The 17,677-nt window shown below is 42.8% G+C and overlaps 1 long non-coding RNA gene across 3 annotated transcripts; it reads left to right on the forward strand.

Annotated features, from left to right (window-relative positions):
* Window positions 1-1,677: 1,677 nt before the first annotated feature.
* Window positions 1,678-13,094, forward strand: LOC121890325. 3 transcript variants are annotated; one of them, XR_006093734.1, is made up of 5 exons: window positions 1,678-4,707; window positions 5,069-5,214; window positions 5,624-6,060; window positions 12,334-12,416; window positions 12,634-13,094. It is a non-coding gene; the product is annotated as an uncharacterized LOC121890325 (long non-coding RNA). The 3 variants fall into 3 exon arrangements; XR_006093735.1 differs by having other exon boundaries at window positions 12,334-12,410; XR_006093736.1 differs by lacking the exon at window positions 5,624-6,060.
* The last annotated feature ends 4,583 nt before the right edge of the window (window positions 13,095-17,677 follow it).

Raw genomic sequence — 17,677 nt, forward strand, 5'->3', positions numbered from 1 at the left:
CCATCATATCCAGAATTTTCAAAAATCTATTCCACAAAACAAGTCAGACTTGCATGAACCAGATGATTTATGTCCTGTTCTCTATGTGAACTGTAGATTTTTGTAGCCTGTAAGGCCTTTACAATTTGTACACATCCCCTACTTCTAACCGTTGAAATGCTGGTGAGTAGTTATGGCATTTAACTGAACAGGGTCCAAAATTTCACACATGTTCTCATGCTCTCAAACTTTTCATTGATCTAGACAATGCATCTGGTGCATTGTCTAGATCAATGAAAAGTTTGCTAACAGCTGGCCTTATTTTATTTATTGATGAAGAACAATATATTAAATGTAAGTATTGTCTCCTCATGTAAACTCAAATGCACTTTTTGACATTATGCAAAAAGTGCATTATGCATCATTTGCATGATCCTCCATAATACAGCAGCAATGCCCCTAGTGGATGAAAATAGTATGTATTTGGCCCATAGGGCAAACATGACAAAATGGCTCAATCTGGTGGAAAATAGTAAAAACTACAATTTTGAAGCCAGGGCTCTAGATTGAAAGCCTGATATAATATATTGCCTGATTTTATGCTGTAGTGGTCATGGGATCAAAAACTGTGGTTTTAATGGGTTTAAATGGGGCCATTTCTGTCCATAAGGATCTGAGTGTCTTTATTTTGGCTACACAGTTTGTTATAGACTTATAGGAGCTGAGGTTCAACTTCCAAAATCAGAAAAAACATCCACACCCTTGTCACAAAAAAGGGCAATTTCACTGATCTTGTGGCTAGAAATTCACAGCATGATTCCACGTAACCATTTCATTAGTTAGGGCCACGTAGAGCTTCTCTTTCTCACTTAAAGACAAAGGTAGGTAGGTATTTTTTTCCTTTTGAAATACAATTACACAATATCTTTATAGAGTACATTTTCTAATCTGTCTGATGTGGTCTGGATGGGAAAAAAGCAGTGAAATCACTGTTTTTTAGTTTTCATAAATAGAATAAAGGTTTCACAAATCTGAAACTGTGTTTTAATGTTTTAACTCTCTGGAGTCTCCTTGTTAATCTAGTCCAGATTTGGCAAGTTGGTTTTTGATTTAGACCTAGTCTAATGTGGTCTGGATGGATAAATATCAGCAAGCAAAATAAAGGTTTCACAAATCTGAAGGTGGATTTACACAGGCTTTTGCTACGATGTCTAATGGAAAGTTATATTGTAACCCAGATTCCCTGAGTGAAGAGACTATCTCTCCACCCTACATATTCCTTATGCACAGGGACTCTGTAAGACACACCGCGAGGAAACCAAGCAGACCCAGCAGCCCTTGCGGGAGCCTGAAATGACGGTTAAGTTCAAATGAGACATCACCACCACCAGAGACACCTATCTGCTCAAACAAAGGAACTATTTACAAATATACACTATGTACACACCCATGACCTAGGTGCAAGACGCCAGCTGTAATGGGTGGGAAGCCACCTAGCCTTCCAGGATGCAAGGGTAGCTTTGAAAAAAAACACCTCACTCCAAACCGAAGTCTGTTCTTGGAAGAACCATGGTCCCAGAGGCATGAAATGTCAGGCCATGTCCTACTGCACTGAGCCCAGCACATGCTCAGTGAATGGGGTGCTGGCTGCCACGTTCATGCAGTGGAACCTGATAAAGATGGATGGGTTGACCAAGAGCCCACCATACAAATCTCAGATAGGCCCTCCATAAGGCCCAAGTAGTGAGGCCACTTGTGGCCACTCCTGCTGGGGCCAGCCTGCCTGCAGTCTCATACGCCCATTGGATTGACTCCACAAACCAATGAGAGAACCTGGTCTTGAAGAGTGGTTGCCCAAGGCAGTTAGGTTTGTAACAGACAGAGAGCTGGTCTGTTGTCCTGTGGGCACGTGTCTGATGAAGATTCACCATCAAGGCCCTGACAGGGCACAACAGTGACTGCCCACTGACCCCTGCTTCACTCTCCTGAGGAGGGCAGAAAGGGTGCAGCTCAACAGACTGACTGGCATGGGACTCAGACTAGACCTTAGGGTGGAATGCAGGGTTTAGGTTTAACACCACCCCAACATCACCCAGCATTCCTCATGCATTGAAAGGGCATGGAGCTCACCCATTCTTTTAGCTGACACAATTGCCAACAAGAACGCTGATTTGAGAGAAACCAATTTCAGCCCAACTGTTTCCATGATCAAGTGGCTCATGCTGTAAGGTTGACAGTACCACCTCCAAATCCCATGGGAGGACAGCTGGCCTTCTGTGATAGAGAGTAACCCTACGAGCACCTTTAAGAAGCTGAGCAATAATGTCGCAACAACCCGCTGCCATTTTCTGAGGTCCAACATGGGCTACCTTTATGGCTGCCACCATTCCCCTCAAAGTTTAGGTAGCCTTGCCCACCTCCAGCATTTCCTGGAGGAACTGGAGGACATCGGGGGCCATGCAGGAGAGGGGATCCACCTGTCCAGAGTTGCACCATGATTGAAACACTCCCCAACAATAGAAATATGCAGCCCTGGTTGATGGAGGCAGGGCCCCTTGCATAGACTGGGGCAACCCCATGGCTAGAAATTTGGCCCTCTCAGGGGCCAGGCCCAAAGCCCGAGTCCCAGGGGAAAAATATGAAAAAGAGTCCCATAGGCCTGGGAAAGGAGGTCCCACTGAACAGGGAGCTTCCAGGGGTGTCCTCGAAGAAGGGGTGCAATCACTGAGAACAAGATCATTGGGGGCCACCAGGATGAGTGTCACCTCTTCCACCTGGACTCTCTGTAGGAGTGGGTGCAAGAGGATCAAGGGGAGGAATGCCCTCCCTCCCCTTGAGGGAAGGCATCTGAAGGCATCATTGTAGCCACTGATGTGCAATTGCATCCATGCCCAAGGGAGGATCATATCTCCCTATGGAGAAAAACAGGGGGCATTGAACTCTGGATGCAGCCTCCATTTGCTGCAGAGGGGTCCTCCCCTGGAGAGCTGATCCACTGAAAGGATCGCGTGACCCGGCACTTGCATTACTCTCAGGAACTTGAACCATGGATGTGCCCGCTCCCATATTATCTGAGCTAATCTACAAAGATGAGGGGAGCCCAGGCCCCCTTGGCTGTTGATATATGCCACTGCCATTGTACTGTCTGTTCTCACCAGCACATGGTGGTTCCTCAGCTCTGGCAGGAAGCGCAGAAGAGCTAGATAGATAGCCTGCAATTCCAGAAGATCGATGTGCTATGCTAACCAGGGTCTGTGCCACTGGCCGCTGATGCCTTTGCCCTTGTGGACGGCTCCCCAGCCTACCAGGGAGGTATCAGATGACACCACCTGGGGATGCAACACTGGCCCCAGTGCATCACCCTGTGTTAAGCTGGTCAGCTGCTCCCACCAACGGAGAGCTACACGTCTGCATGTCACCAACACTCTGGCTTGCAGATTTGTCTGTGGGCAAAGTCCAAGGCTCAGGAGGCATCGCTGCACTGGGTGCATGTTCAGAAGAGCCACAATGTGCACTGTGGTTGCTATCAATCCCAAGAGGCGAAGGCACAACCTCCAGGTGACCTTGGCCCCCAAACCCTGAGGGCAACCTGTCTTCCCAGAGATAAGGAAAGAGTTCCTGGCCCGGCATCCAAACACATGCTTAGGAACTCTGTGGACTCTGAGGGCTGGAGGCTGCTCTTCCTCCTGTTGAGACACAGGCCCAGGTGCTCTAAGAGCTGCAAGAGCCAGGTCACACTATTGCAACACTGCTGCTGGGCTAGCAATGTGCCAAATGAGAGGACACAGAACTCGAAGGTTCTGCCATTGAAGGCCAGGGGTCCGCCCAAAGGATCTCCCAGGACAGACACTGTCCCAAGAGTGGGACGGAGGGGCTGGGTTCTGAGACCTGTCAGGACTGAGGGGAGGGCTTGGGGGGTCCATGGCCCCAGCCCCGCATACTCAGCTGATTGCATTTAGCTCTACCACACTGGTTGGCCTCCAAACGGACCCTTAGGTCACCCTGCTGGAGCCTTCCCAACCTCCCCTGAGCACACCGGCAGGCATCTTGGGCTTGCTGGGGCATGTTATTTGCATCTGCCCCAAACATAGCAGATGACACCACAGGCAGCCTAAGAAGACAGGCCCATATTCCCCCTGCAGCTCTGACGGAGACAGCCAGAGGTGGCACCTCGCCATCAGAGGGTGGCCATGGCCCTGCCAGTTGCCACCGCTTGCTCCCTCATAAGCTTAGCTAGGAGTGAGGACACCTGCTGCACCTCAGCAGCTAGATTGGAGCCAACCTCCTCCAACTGTCTGGCCAGCTGGCGCTGATACAAGGCTAGAATAGCCCCAGTCTTAACCAGCTGTCTTAACCAGCTGTCCCTGAATTGCCACAGCTCCATGCATGGACCATGAGGGCATCTTAGTTACTCTTTTCTGGTTTGTTTACCTTTCCCTTGGGAATAACCCATGGCTAAAGTATGCCCATTCACATTCTCCAGCTAGTCAGACTTCACAAGGGATTACGGATGTGAGTGTCAGACAGCACAGCTATGGTAGTGTAGCGATCAGCTGGGAAGCACATCTACCACTACCTCTGACAAGGTTAGATTTCACAGGAGACAATGCCTATGCAAGCAGACCAGCAAGCTGATGCTGCAAGCTGCCATGCTATCAACAGCCTGTGTAGGAAAGACAATGCAGTGATCCAGAGAGGGGCCCGTAGACCAGCTCTTCCACACACAAGGTAAGCAGACAATGCTGATGTCAAAACACACACGCTAGACACGCACAATTCAACTACTCCTAAAATACACACATATCTGACTGCTTGACCATGGAAATCGGGGAATCAGAGAGGCAATGCATGCATGCTGCTTGTATAATCACGGGTTGCTAATCAGTGCATGGCCACCACAAGTGATGTGTCTTCAAAAGTAATCCACATCAGGTGCCCCCATGAGGGTCTGTCCCCATACATATGGAATATGTAGGGTGGAGAGATAGTCTCAACACGATAGAGAACACTTTTTCATAAGTGTAAATGGTGCAAAAACAGAGAATTAGCAGCTAAATATCATCATTTATGTTTCCATTTGTTCTCTCAGGCAACTGTCTGTCTTTGATGGTGTCAGTGATCAAACCAAACAGCCAATCAAAGGTCATGGTCAGTATTCTAGGTGACCAATCAACAGAGCAGACTGTCTATTCCATCCCCCGCCTTCAAAGTCTCAAAAGTCAACTTGACAAGCGGGTGAGTGTTGAGAAGTTGCAAGCATGTATAGAGCCCCATGCCAGCGAGACTGCAGAAATGCTCCCTTGCGAGGATGCTTTTCCCCTCACAGATACTGTTCTGTGTACTCATATCACTTGCATCAGCCTGGTTTTTATGCATTATTATGGATCCCACTGCTTTTCTTGGCAAGGCACGCCCCATGTAATATTCAAGTGCTGGGATTGGCCAGGCATCCATGCTTGTGCTGCTATCATGCTGCTAGCCTGCTATTTCCTACCTGTATGTTCAGTGGATGTCTGGTGTTGAGTAATGGGAATTCTGAAGAACTATGAGTCAACAGTTTGAGTCAAGCTTGGAGGTTGTATTATGTGTAACTTGGAAAATAGTTATATGGGGCATTGAATTTTTATTTCTTCTCTTTTCCTAGGACTGCTGCTGCTGCACTGAGGAGTCGCAGGATGGATAGACATGTTGCTGAGGTTGGCTGTCTGGAATGTAGTTTCAGGACGTTTTAGAAGTTTGCACCATGCAAAAATAAAAAGAATCACAGGGCAGCCCGGTGCGGTGTTGGTGCTGGGAGCTGAGGCGAGAGCAGCCGGTGCTGGTGGACGGTGCAAACCTCCAAAACTTCCCAAAACTGCATTTCAAATGGCGGACCTCAGCAACATGTTTATCCATCCTGCAGTGAGCTGTGGCCAGCATGCGGCAGTGCAGCTCCTCAGTGTAGCAGCAGTCCCGGGAAAAGAGTTCTGACAAGGAAGAAAGAAAAGAACAAAATGGGATCCCTGAGCTGCCAGATGGTTGCCTTGCCTCTAAAACAAACAGGAGGAGACGGTTAAGAGGAGAGCAAGTGAGAGAGAGTCGGTGTGTTGTGCTACTTCTTTGTCTGATAATCAGTAAATTCATCAAATTCAGTGCCCCCTACTGCTATTTTCCAAGCTACACATAATACAGCCTTCATGCTTGACTCAAACTGTTAATTCGTAGTCTTTCATAATTAACGTTTCCCATTACCCAACACCAGACACCCACTGAACATACAGTTAGGAAATAGCAGGTTAGCAGCACGAGCATGGACCCCTGGCCAATCATAGCACTTGAATGCTATGCAGGGCGTGTCTTGCCAAGAAAAGCAGTGGGATCCATAATAACGCAGTTTTTATGTGCGCGAGTTCTGAGACTAACTAAATGCCATATTCTTCAATCAGGACAGCAGAAGGTTGTAGAGGTAACGCTGCTTCCACTAATCCATAGATTAATATAGTATATCTATTGTACAATAGATGTGTATAGCTTTATTTTAGAAATGTTTTTTCCACAATTACGAGGTCAGTTCTATGTTTAGAAAATTACCCAGGATCAAAATAACGCATGCTTTTGAACATGAGTAACTTCACGCTTTAAGCCAACAAGTCAGAGCTGCAGATATTGCTTCAAAGTATTTCATTTCATGTTTCATACTTTGTTTTACAAATTTAAATTCATATGTTTAACTAGTATATGCATGTGTTTTGCAGTTTGATGATGACTCTCATCACACCCATCTTATCTTCCTTTTATTGGCTTCCCATTAAGTTTAGGATTCATTTTAAGGTCCTGCATGGTCAGGCACCTGTGTACACCTGCTCATTCCTCATATCACCAGTAGGTCACTTAGGTCCTCTGACCAGGGCTTACTGGTTGTTCAACTGAAAACCAAAGGTGATCGTGCCTTTGAAGTGGTGGCTCCAACACTGTGGAATGCTCTTGCACATACAATCTGCTTTCTCCGTTGACAACTTTAAAAAGCAGCTGAAGACTCATTTATTCAAACTGGTCTTTGTCCTTTGTGTGTCTCACAAAAGACTTTTTCACATTAAAAATTCATGCCAAAATAACAACTTACTCACACTCACTCCATATTGATAGCTTTTTGATTTACGCACCACTCGCGTCTTGCGCATAAACCATTTGCAGAGCCATTTATGCGCAAATCCTTGACGCCAAAGACTACAGTAACCAGTGTGGCTTCCATCTCTGATTTTCCTTTAATTTCACTCTCTAACTGTACGAGACCAAGTGGTGAAACCTACAGCGAACAGCGTAGCTATAAGTGAGGGTTTGCTAAGGAGGCGGACCTAATGAGACCCCCACAGTTGAGCTCCGCAGGGTTTTACAATGCCAACCATTTCTCTTAGCGCATATTTAGCTGCTGGCTGGGGGAGCGACGGTCCGAATATGCGTAAATGCGCACGAATGTAGCTAAATAGTGTCTCATTCACTGAGAAAAAGAAAGAAAACTCGTAAGCGGGAAGACATTCTGGTCATCAAATTATTCCCACTCATCAGAGGACTTAACCTGAACGCTTTGTGACAAGATCCTTTGGTAAGACTGAACAAATCTGGTATATTTCTTAACACAAAGATTGACATGTTTAATGCAGATTTAATGCAGTTTTATTTGTCTGAATGATGTGTGTTTGACTGGTTTCACTAAAGGGTTGAGGCTATGATTTAGAATTTTAGTGTGAATGATTTAATAGCCCAGGGGAAATAGATATTGTGCATATTTAACAATAATAATTAGTTGCAGCCCCATTTACTTTTATTTTCCAATACAGTTTACATTCTTTCATGAGTTACATTATTAATTAAGAGAACTAGTCCTTTAAAGTCCATGTTAGACTGTTACTTTACTCCAAAAAGTTCTGCAGTTATTTAAGGATTACATAGTTATAATTATACTTAGTTTAGACATCTCAAACTTTAACTTTTCAGGCTTTAGATTAGCAGGGTTCATAAGGACATTGCAGATTTTTTTAATTGGCATCATGAGTCCTGTTATGCTAAAGGTTGGAAAAACTAACAAGTGTGTTGCAGGTTGCTAGTTCGAATCTTTGACTGTCTTGGAAAGTAGTGGAATTGGAAATGTAAATATTACAGTGCAACAACAGTTACAATGGTGCTTAACCTCCAGTTGCTTGAATGTAGGTGTTGAGTGGTCCTCATGGAAAGCTGTGGGCAGTACTGGTGAAAACATGAAAAAAAAAAAAAAAAAGAAAAATATTTTAAAATATAACACATATTATTATTACAGTGTTCCAAAACATTTATCAGATTGAGGGATACAAACTGAGAACTTCTGTCTGAGTGGGTGAAAGGGTACGTTTTTGACTTCGCCCCCCCAATCTAAACATTAACAACCTATATGGGTTTTCATGCTGGGTTCATCGCAGTGGAGAGGGAGCAGATAAGCTATGCTGCAGTCAGTGACCCCGGCATGTGTGGTGATCAAACTGGCTGAGAGTTTGAGCAGGAGCTGGACAGGTGTGTGCATAGGCCAGGAGGATGGTATATTATAACAAATAGAATTGGCTGTAAAATTTTCCAGGTTGGGTGTGAGAGACTAAGAACAAGGCTTTTGAATGAGTTATAATTAAGTTTAGGTCTAGGGTTGATTAATAGGCTTGAGTTAAAAATGGTTGCAACTCCACCTCCTCCTTTTGGTATACTAATAAACTCAGTCATACTTCTAGATATGAGAGCCAAAGTGGGATGTATGCCGTCTCTCCTTATAAGACCAGGTCTTCCCCAGAAAGTCTGCCAATTATCTGCAAAACCTATGTCATTTGCTGGACACCACTTCAACAGCCAGCAGTTGAATGATGACATGCAGCTATACATGTCTGGTCAGATTTGGCAGGGGCCCAAAGAAAACTACGGAGTCCAACATTGTCTTTGCATATGTATTACCATTTCAAAATGGAAAGCAGACCTGTTCCAGTACTTTATCATCCTTTTGCTTTTAGCTCACATTATTTATGCTTGTATTAAGATGTGTTCAAGGCTTTTCCTTACAACAGAACAATCCCAACTCAGTGCATTAATGTTGCTTAAAGTAAAAGGACAATGCTCCTGTACGCACTGTATATACTTTTGCAATGGCATCTACCATTGTGACAATGATGTTGGTGGTCAGATTCTTCTTAAAACTGTCATGTGAACATGGGCAAAGTTAATGTATGCTGTGATACAGTGTCTGACAATGTGTTGGATGCAAAATGATCCTCTAGACACCTTTGACCACCTCTCATGTGATGTGCTTCTTTGTAAAGACATTTTGACTTGCTGACAAAAAGGAATCCACATGCACACATACATTGACTTGTCACTCTTCACATGGTTTTGAATGTAATTTACAATCATTTTTTAACACCTGTTCCCCATTAAATGTAATATCTTGACACTTATACACAGACCTGTGCTCAAGTGTAAGAGCTGCCTGACATGCCCGCAGATAAATTGGCCGGTACCTAATGCTGCCAGCTGTTGGTTACCAAGCTATTTCTCAGAAAAATTGCCCAGCAGCTTGTCAATACGTACTTGTAATTAATTAGAGTTAACTTATTTCCTTATGTAACTAACAAGGGTGTATTTTTAGTCAACAAGTACTGGTTCAAACCAGCTACTCCTCATACTTATGTGTGCCCTTTCCCTTCAGTTTATTTTCAAATAAGACGATTAAAGGTTCTCTAGGTATGAAATCAGAAATTCCTTCTCATTAGTGTTATTGGTGGCTGTTAAGTGAGCTGTCAATCCTATTTGTGCACAGGTGAGAGCCAATTTCACCAACTTGCAAAAATATGCGTTAATCAAACAACTGAACATGACCCAACCTGCAAACCACCAACTTTTTTTTTTTTACCAACCAAGCAGGCTCAGTGAGGGAGCAAGAGGCTGTGGCCCAGGGAGCAATGCGTTGTGGTTTTTGTTGTGAAATGTGTGATTATTACCACCGTTGGACTACCAACAGAAAAAGCAAAAGGGGTAAGCTATGTTTTGCTATCATTCTGGAGCTTGTTTTCTGCTCCTTTGTTGAGGAAATAATGTTGTTTTAGCTGTGTGTGTACTTGGAAGTGGGCAATTTGTCATTTCGGAGGTGTTTTGTGGTGAAATGTGTTGTGGTTGAAAGAGGCAGCTAGCTGTTTCATTAGCTGGAGAGCTAATATCTGCAAGGTGTTTCTATTTGGATAGCAACATTTTTGTTGTGTTGTTGTGTGGTTATGCCCGTCGTTTGTTGACAACAGGAGAGAGGCAAATCACTTGGGAGCATGCAAAACGTTACATCTTTTGGATTTTTGTGGAAAATCTTCACAGGGATGTGTGAGTGTGGTTTGATCAGATTTGACTGACAGTAATCTGGAAACATAAGAAAACGATAGGCTTGCCTTACCTAGTGGACGAGAGGTAATTGTCAAATAATCAAATTACTCATTTTTGTCAAATGTGTTTTATGTATCATCCTAAATCCTTGGTAATGTAGTGTTTCTTTGTGAATTTAGGCATACCAGCCTATTTCAATGCTTCTGGGCTTCCCCTGTTAACCCCATATTTAATACTGGTTTAACGTCACAATGCCATGAACTGTGGGTAATTCCCTAAAGCAGAGTCTGCAGCAATGCAGACTAGCCCTCACTCACTTTACGATTTAATAGTTGGACAGCCCGAAGCCCTTACAGACTTAGCGGGAATGTGTCTCAAAGTCCGTGAGTCCATGAGTGTGGACATTGGGATTGGGCCACAGTTTCCAGCAGCCTTCAAAGAATATACAGGAAGTCGTAGAAATAGTTACATCTTAATAGATCTGATACTGATTTAATCAAATGTTATTGGATCAATCTACTCAAGCTTGTAGCTACTCAATCACCGACTGTTATTTTTAAGGGTCTCTGTATGATAGGGTATAACCTATAAAAATGACCTGGTACCTTGTGAAAATCAAGACAGCATTTATTCTATAATCTCCAACATTATTAAATTATTTTACATAGAAATTCAACCGTTAGCAAGCAGACAACTACCTGCTGGTCAACATGCTGACCATAAATCAGCTGAATTGTCAAACTCATTCACATCTCATTGCAGAGATAAAGATTTCAAATGAAATTAAATAATTTTTATTTAATGTAATTCTGTTTATCTTGAGTATTTGGCAGAAGTCTTTCTACAAGCTTTTAGTTTACTGCCTCTTCTGCACAGATGTTTATTTACTTTAAATGAATGTATAGCTGAGTATATGCAGGTAAATGTGTTTTTTGTAATATGTGAATGACTGTGAACATATCAAATCTTTAAATATTTTAGTACAAAATGTATTTTGTAATGTGCAAACAAATAAATAAAACAAAAATGCCAATCAATAGCCTACTCAAAATGCAAGAGGACAGGAGCAGAAATAGACATTATTTATCAAATATTTAGACTGTCAGAGCTTCATATCTGTACAGAGGAGAATTTTCATGTCATACTTGTTACCAAAAGTTTTATGTTATTTCAGTTCGTAACGCTGAAGAATTAAATAATGATGTAATGTTCATGTGTCTATCTGTAATATTTGGTTACTGAATGTTTTCTGTTTCTTTGGCTGATAAAAGTTGTCATCAACACATCTTAATACTTAGTACAGTATCAGACTAATTACATCAAAATCTTTAAAATCAAACAAAAAATGAAGAGTTTCTATAACACATCGTGTTGTTGATCCAACATCTGAGCCAATTGTGAGCATCCAGTACCTGAACCAGGCATTTCCCATCATGCCCTGGGTCTTGCAGTCAGTGGAGAGCAGCAGTGGTGCCTGGCTCTAAAAACTGTGGCCACCTTGATCTTGTGAGGTTATAGCTGCCTGTGTGTGCATGACGTCAGAGTAAATTGGGATTATGTGGGACACAAATCTAACCAGCATGCATTGTGCAGTGATTGCCGGTGATCGATTCTGCGCAGGCCTGGCTCATCTTGAAAAAGCCTAATCACACAGTTGTAATCATATTTTGTGTCAAATGTTGTTCGATCCTGATTGGTTCACGGAAGCATATGACATCCCCACCCACTTCTAACCACCAAGAAGAGCACAGAAAAAAAGATAGAGAAATCTTTCAAAACTATTTGAACAAGCATAAAGTTTTGTGTTCATATAGGACCCTATTGCTCATATTAAGAAGTTGACTGAGAAACAAGTTTTCAGGGCCTTTAAACATCCAAAGTGTGCTTCACATTTTCAATGATATGCACAGTTTGTTCATTGAATAATGTATCTTAAACAAACAAACCCATGCATCTATATGTTTATAACTCATGTCCTTTCTCCCTCTGCCCTAGATATACAAGATATTGAATGACTCTAAAGGACCCCCTTCATTGAACACTGTGGCAACTGCATCAGCTGCTGTCCACCAGTTTTAGTATTTATTTATATTTGGTCACATTTTATACCCAGACATTTTTCCAAAAAAAAAAAAAGATTACACTACACACAGTCTTTTGTGTTCATATATTAAACATTTCTTTAAAATTATGACAGTTTGTTTTCTAATTAGGGTGCACACAATTTAATTAACATTCTGTCACATTGTTCTTTCATTTGCAAGTAACACTTACTTTTGTTTTTGATCTTACCAGGCTCCTCTGGCAAAAGGCCTGAATGGCCTTTTAAGCACAGCGTGGAAGTGGAAGAAGCCACCAGTGAGATGCAAGAAGGGGGGACTTGAATTTAGAAGTCTAAAATAAATCTCTTTTTGCATGGATTTGTTGACCTTTGCTGGAAACTAATTCTTTCTTTGTAGATAATTTCTTTTGATATGTTTATGTTTGGATATCTTTTAAGTGTGTTAGATGTTTAATGTTGTTGTTGGTCAAGTTTCCCCTTGTGTCTGTGTAGGGCTAGTCCATGTGTGTATATAACCTCATTGTGTGACATTTGGAAGATTAGGTCTGTTTGGTTGTGTTGTGTTAAGTTTAGTTTCTTTATTGCTTAGTTGACCTTAGTTTGGGCCCTAATTTTTTGAACTACTTTTTCTAGTTTCTTATGTTATGTTAGATTGTATTTACTTTGTCATTTGATATCAAATTTTTCAACTTTATTAAAGCAATTTTTCTTTTTACACATTTGTCCTTTTGCTTTTTTTGCTTTGTCTGACAACTGGTGGCAGTGGTGGGATCATTCAATTAAGGACATTGGTGCATTTTTTTCATTTTTTCTCTTCCTCCTTTTTTGTTTGCATGAGCCATGTGGGAAGGAAAAGCAGGCAAAATTCTCAAACTAGCCCAGACGGATAAAGAGAGCTAAACAAACAATGAGGGCGAGGAGTGTGGAGCTGCTGGTGGGGCAGTTGGTATTGATACTGAAGAGGACAGGGAGCCCACAATGTCAGACCTGGCAAACATTCTTCAGGCCCATATAGGGCAGCAGAAAGCTCGAGAGGCCCACTGGGATAAAGAGGTATATTGCAGGAACCACGATTTAAGGCCCTTCAACATCAGTTAAGCCTCCTTCAGCTGGAGGTACAGGTCCATACCTCTCCCAGGCGAAGACCTGCACCACTGGAGAGGCCTCATGAGGACACTGACTCTGAGGGCTCTTCATCGGACGCTGCATCCCCACTAGGACATTCTCAGCCAGGTGACTCCTTTCATGTTTGCTCTCACTATTTTAAAGAACGAAAACTGCAAAAGTTGAGTGATGAAGATGATATTGAATGTTTCCTTATCACTTTTGAACAAATAACAGTTGCCTGCAGATGGATGAAATCAGATAGGGCTTTTCACTTGATTCACTGTTAACAGTGAAACCTGGGAATGCTAATGTGCAAAGGGGACCTCTTACGCTCATTTCCAGCTCTATATTTTTATTCTCGGACTCCACTAGAGAAGCTTTTCATAATTCACTGTTCAAAAAATTCCTTGTTTATCTTATACTGGCCCTTTATGTAGCCCCTCAGTTCAGCCTCTGTCCGAACAGACAGTTTTAGCTCCTGCTGTCTCTCTGTTCTGATTGGTTAGCTTTCTAGAAATCTGCTGAGGGACAGCCGTATCAGAGTCGTTTAGTTACTGTCAATGAAAACCCAACATTTCCTGCTTTACTGCTTCATATTAAGCTGTTAAATGACTATATAACAAGAGACTTTTATTGTGAAGGATTTAAGGAAATGAAACGTGTTCATCATCGAATTAGCAGAGCTTCGTTAGCGGTGCTAAAAACCGGTCACATATGGATATATTTGGAGCTATTTGTTCAACAGATCACTTAGAAATAATGCAGGGAGGAATTGTACAGGTAGAAACAGACACGTTGAGATTTTTGATGAAAAGCTACAGATGACTAGCACACCTCCAACAGGTAAACAACTTATTTTACTTTGCCCTGCTGTGTAATGGAAAAATACTCACAGCATGCCAACTCAACTAGGCATGTCATGGCTAGGCATGACTACCCCCAAAACAGTGTAAGAATGCCATAATGCTAGTGGAGTGTAGCAGTGAACTCATGCGCTGTGCCCAGAGCAGGTGACCATATAAAGACCAGACCATATAAAGAAATCCTTCATGAGGTGACATCAGCTGGGCTGAAAGTAGAAAAAATTGTTGGGAACTAAGCATTCTGAGCAGTCTGAAGCCTGTGCTTTTTGCTCACATGGATTACTTACATACATTTACCTCATTATTTGACACTTTGGCCACGTTTAATATGAACATCCAACACTGTATCATTATATACATGACTGAAAATAAAGAAAAGCAAAATAGGTCCCTTTTAACCCATAATGCTCTAAAAGCTTCTGGCAGAATCCTTATTTGTGTGGACAGGAGGGTCACACCAAGCCAATGTGTCAGTGTTTTTCAACCTGGACCCTGTTTTCTCATCATTTTGTTTTCAGGGTTCCCCTCTGCTCCAGTGGGAACGGGAATCACAAGATCTCCGCAGGCTGTGAAGTAAACCAGCCAGGTGAAAAACATTAATGAGCTGCTGCCTGATATTTATAAGTATTATTGATATGACTGTTATTATAGCTTTATAGTTACAGGCACATCCAGTTCCTAGGTTGTCCCATGATGTTTACTACACTGCTGAGTGTTTTTGCTGCATCACACCAAGTCATCACCGTCCGTCAGGATAATAACCAAACCCCTCCATCCCTGTCGTGGAATAGGCGCACTCTGCTTTTCCAGCCCGCCCTGAACCACTCTCCATTCTCCTCTCATTCCTCTCCTCTGTCTGCCTTCCTGCTCCAGTATATATCATTTTGCCTGCGCAGGGGTAAACAGGCAAGAGGGCTGTGTGTCACAAACTGCGGTAAAACCCCCAATTAAGATGCATATTCCGAATGCGCTGTACACATATCCAAAGAATAATACAAGAATAAGACCAGAATAATACCGGCCTATCCCACATCTTAATTGGAAAATGCTACATTTGGAATATTGACTAATTCGGAATATCCAAATGGAATATGCTGTTAACATGACCCGTATCAAATTCATAATATTGTCATATTGGAATAATAGTGGAATATAAGTGTGCGTGTAAACATACTCGCTGAGACCATACCCATCTACTGTGTCCATGGAGATGACAGACAATACCCTACAGCGACAATAACCTACAGCGAATGTCTACATAAAAGTTACTACAAACTGTCTACCATCTTAAATGTTAAATGTTGGTGTCATAGACAACTTACCATTTCCTGTTATCTTAGGTGACGACCTGCCAGTACTGATTGATTTGTTACAACCCCAGACTTGTAATGTTGTTCTGACCTGGGCCCAGGCAAAGCGGTCATGTAAGGAAATACAAAGTCTGAGTACTTTACCATTTTATAATGCTGAGATTAATGCAGAGCCAGCCAAAGAGTGCATATCCAGCAGGCAGCAGGAGTGAGAGAAGTTCCAGTACACCATGATGTCTTCTTCTTTGGCACCAGAACCTGATGTACTGCTGGTTTCAAGACTCCTGTTAACATTGTTGAGCTGCAGCACCAGGACAAGAGCCTGGCTGAGTACCTTCAGAAAGCTAGAGAGTGCAAGAAAATGGAGAATGAAGATGGGTACTGCTTACATAATAGCATTCTTTTCAGACAGCATGGGTCAGTGAATCAACTTATGGTTCCCAGAGTAGCCAGAGTAACTGTTCTGGGCTTGGGCCACTCTATTCACTGGGCTGGCCACCTGGCGAAGCATAAAACTTAAGTTGCTCTCAACGCCAGAAAACATCAACCAGGTTCCCTATCAGAGTTCCCATCCAGCCTCTTTCAGTCATCAGCACCCACTTTGAATGCCTGGCCTGGATGTTGTGGGCCCTGTGGAGAGGAGCAAATCAGGTAACAGATTCATGCTCATAAGTGTTCCCTTTGAAGTCAATCAAAGCCAAGGCTTTTGCATTTTAGTTTCAGGTTTTTTCAAGAGTGGGTTTTCACAAGGAAATATTGACTGATCATGGTACAAAGTTAATGTGAAAACTGCTTAAGGATGTGTACCAATTACTTGGCATCAGGGGACTGAGGACAACGCCATACCACCCACAAAATGATGGACTTACAGAAAGGTTTAATCAGACATTGAAGCAAATGCTTCATAAATTTGTCAATGTAACCGGCTCAGATTGGGACCAATGGCTTCTCTATCTCCTTTTTGCTCATAGGGAAGCTCAACAGGCTTCTCGCCATTTGAATTGCTCTTTGGTCATGAGGTAAGAGGACCTCTAACTCTCCCGAAGGAAATCAGGGAGGGTGACAAAGGTAACAAATGTTGTTTAATGTTGTCTCTTATGTCCTCCAGATGAGGGAGAAGTTGGACAAAATGACCATGTTGGCCCAGGAGCACATAGTGGCCTGTCAACGACATCAGAAAACCTGGTATGATCGAGCTGCCCGGGAGAGGGAGTTTCATCCTGGTGAGAGAGTACCGGTGATGCTACCCACAGACAAGAGCAAGCTTTTGGCTAAGTGGCAAGGACCATATGAGGTAACTCAGAAGTTAGGCCCCACCACTTAGAAAATTTCTACTCCAGATCAGAGCCGTACCACCCGAGTTCTCCACATCAACCTGTCGAAGGAGTCGGTTCCAAGACTGGAGGAGAGATCATCTGTGTTGCTTATCAGAAGTTTTGCAGATGAAGAGGTAGAAGAACAATATTTGCCCCTACCATCAACCTCTGCACTCAGCCTGGTCCACCTGTCTGAACAGCAGCAGTTGCAGATGAGAGTCCTCTGTACATCTGGTGTGTTACAGGAAAATCCTAGCTGCACCAGTGTGATAATGTATGATATTGTCTTGAAAGAGAATGCTGTTGTCAAATGTATGAGCTATAGGATTCCCAAGTGCCTCCTTGGCCCCCTTAAAAAGGAAATTGAGCTAATGCTTTCCCTGGGTATGATCAAAGCCTCCCAAAGTGAGTGGTGTAATCCCATTGTTCTGGTTCCAAAGAAGGATGGCACAATCAGGTTTTGCATAGACTTCCATTATCTGAATTCAATTTCAAAATCATCTTGGGGACTCCACTGGTTCACCGTCATGCTTTTTGGGTTGCATGGAACTCCAGCTACATTCCAGAGGCTCATGGATAAGGTATTGAATGGTCCGTTACATTTTGCATCTGTTTACTTGGATGACATTGTATTGTACAGTAACAGCTGGGAATAACACCTGGAACATCTTAGGTGGTCTT

Source organism: Thunnus maccoyii, chromosome 3 (genome assembly GCF_910596095.1).
Source record: "Thunnus maccoyii chromosome 3, fThuMac1.1, whole genome shotgun sequence".
NCBI classification, from domain to species: Eukaryota; Metazoa; Chordata; class Actinopteri; order Scombriformes; family Scombridae; genus Thunnus; species Thunnus maccoyii.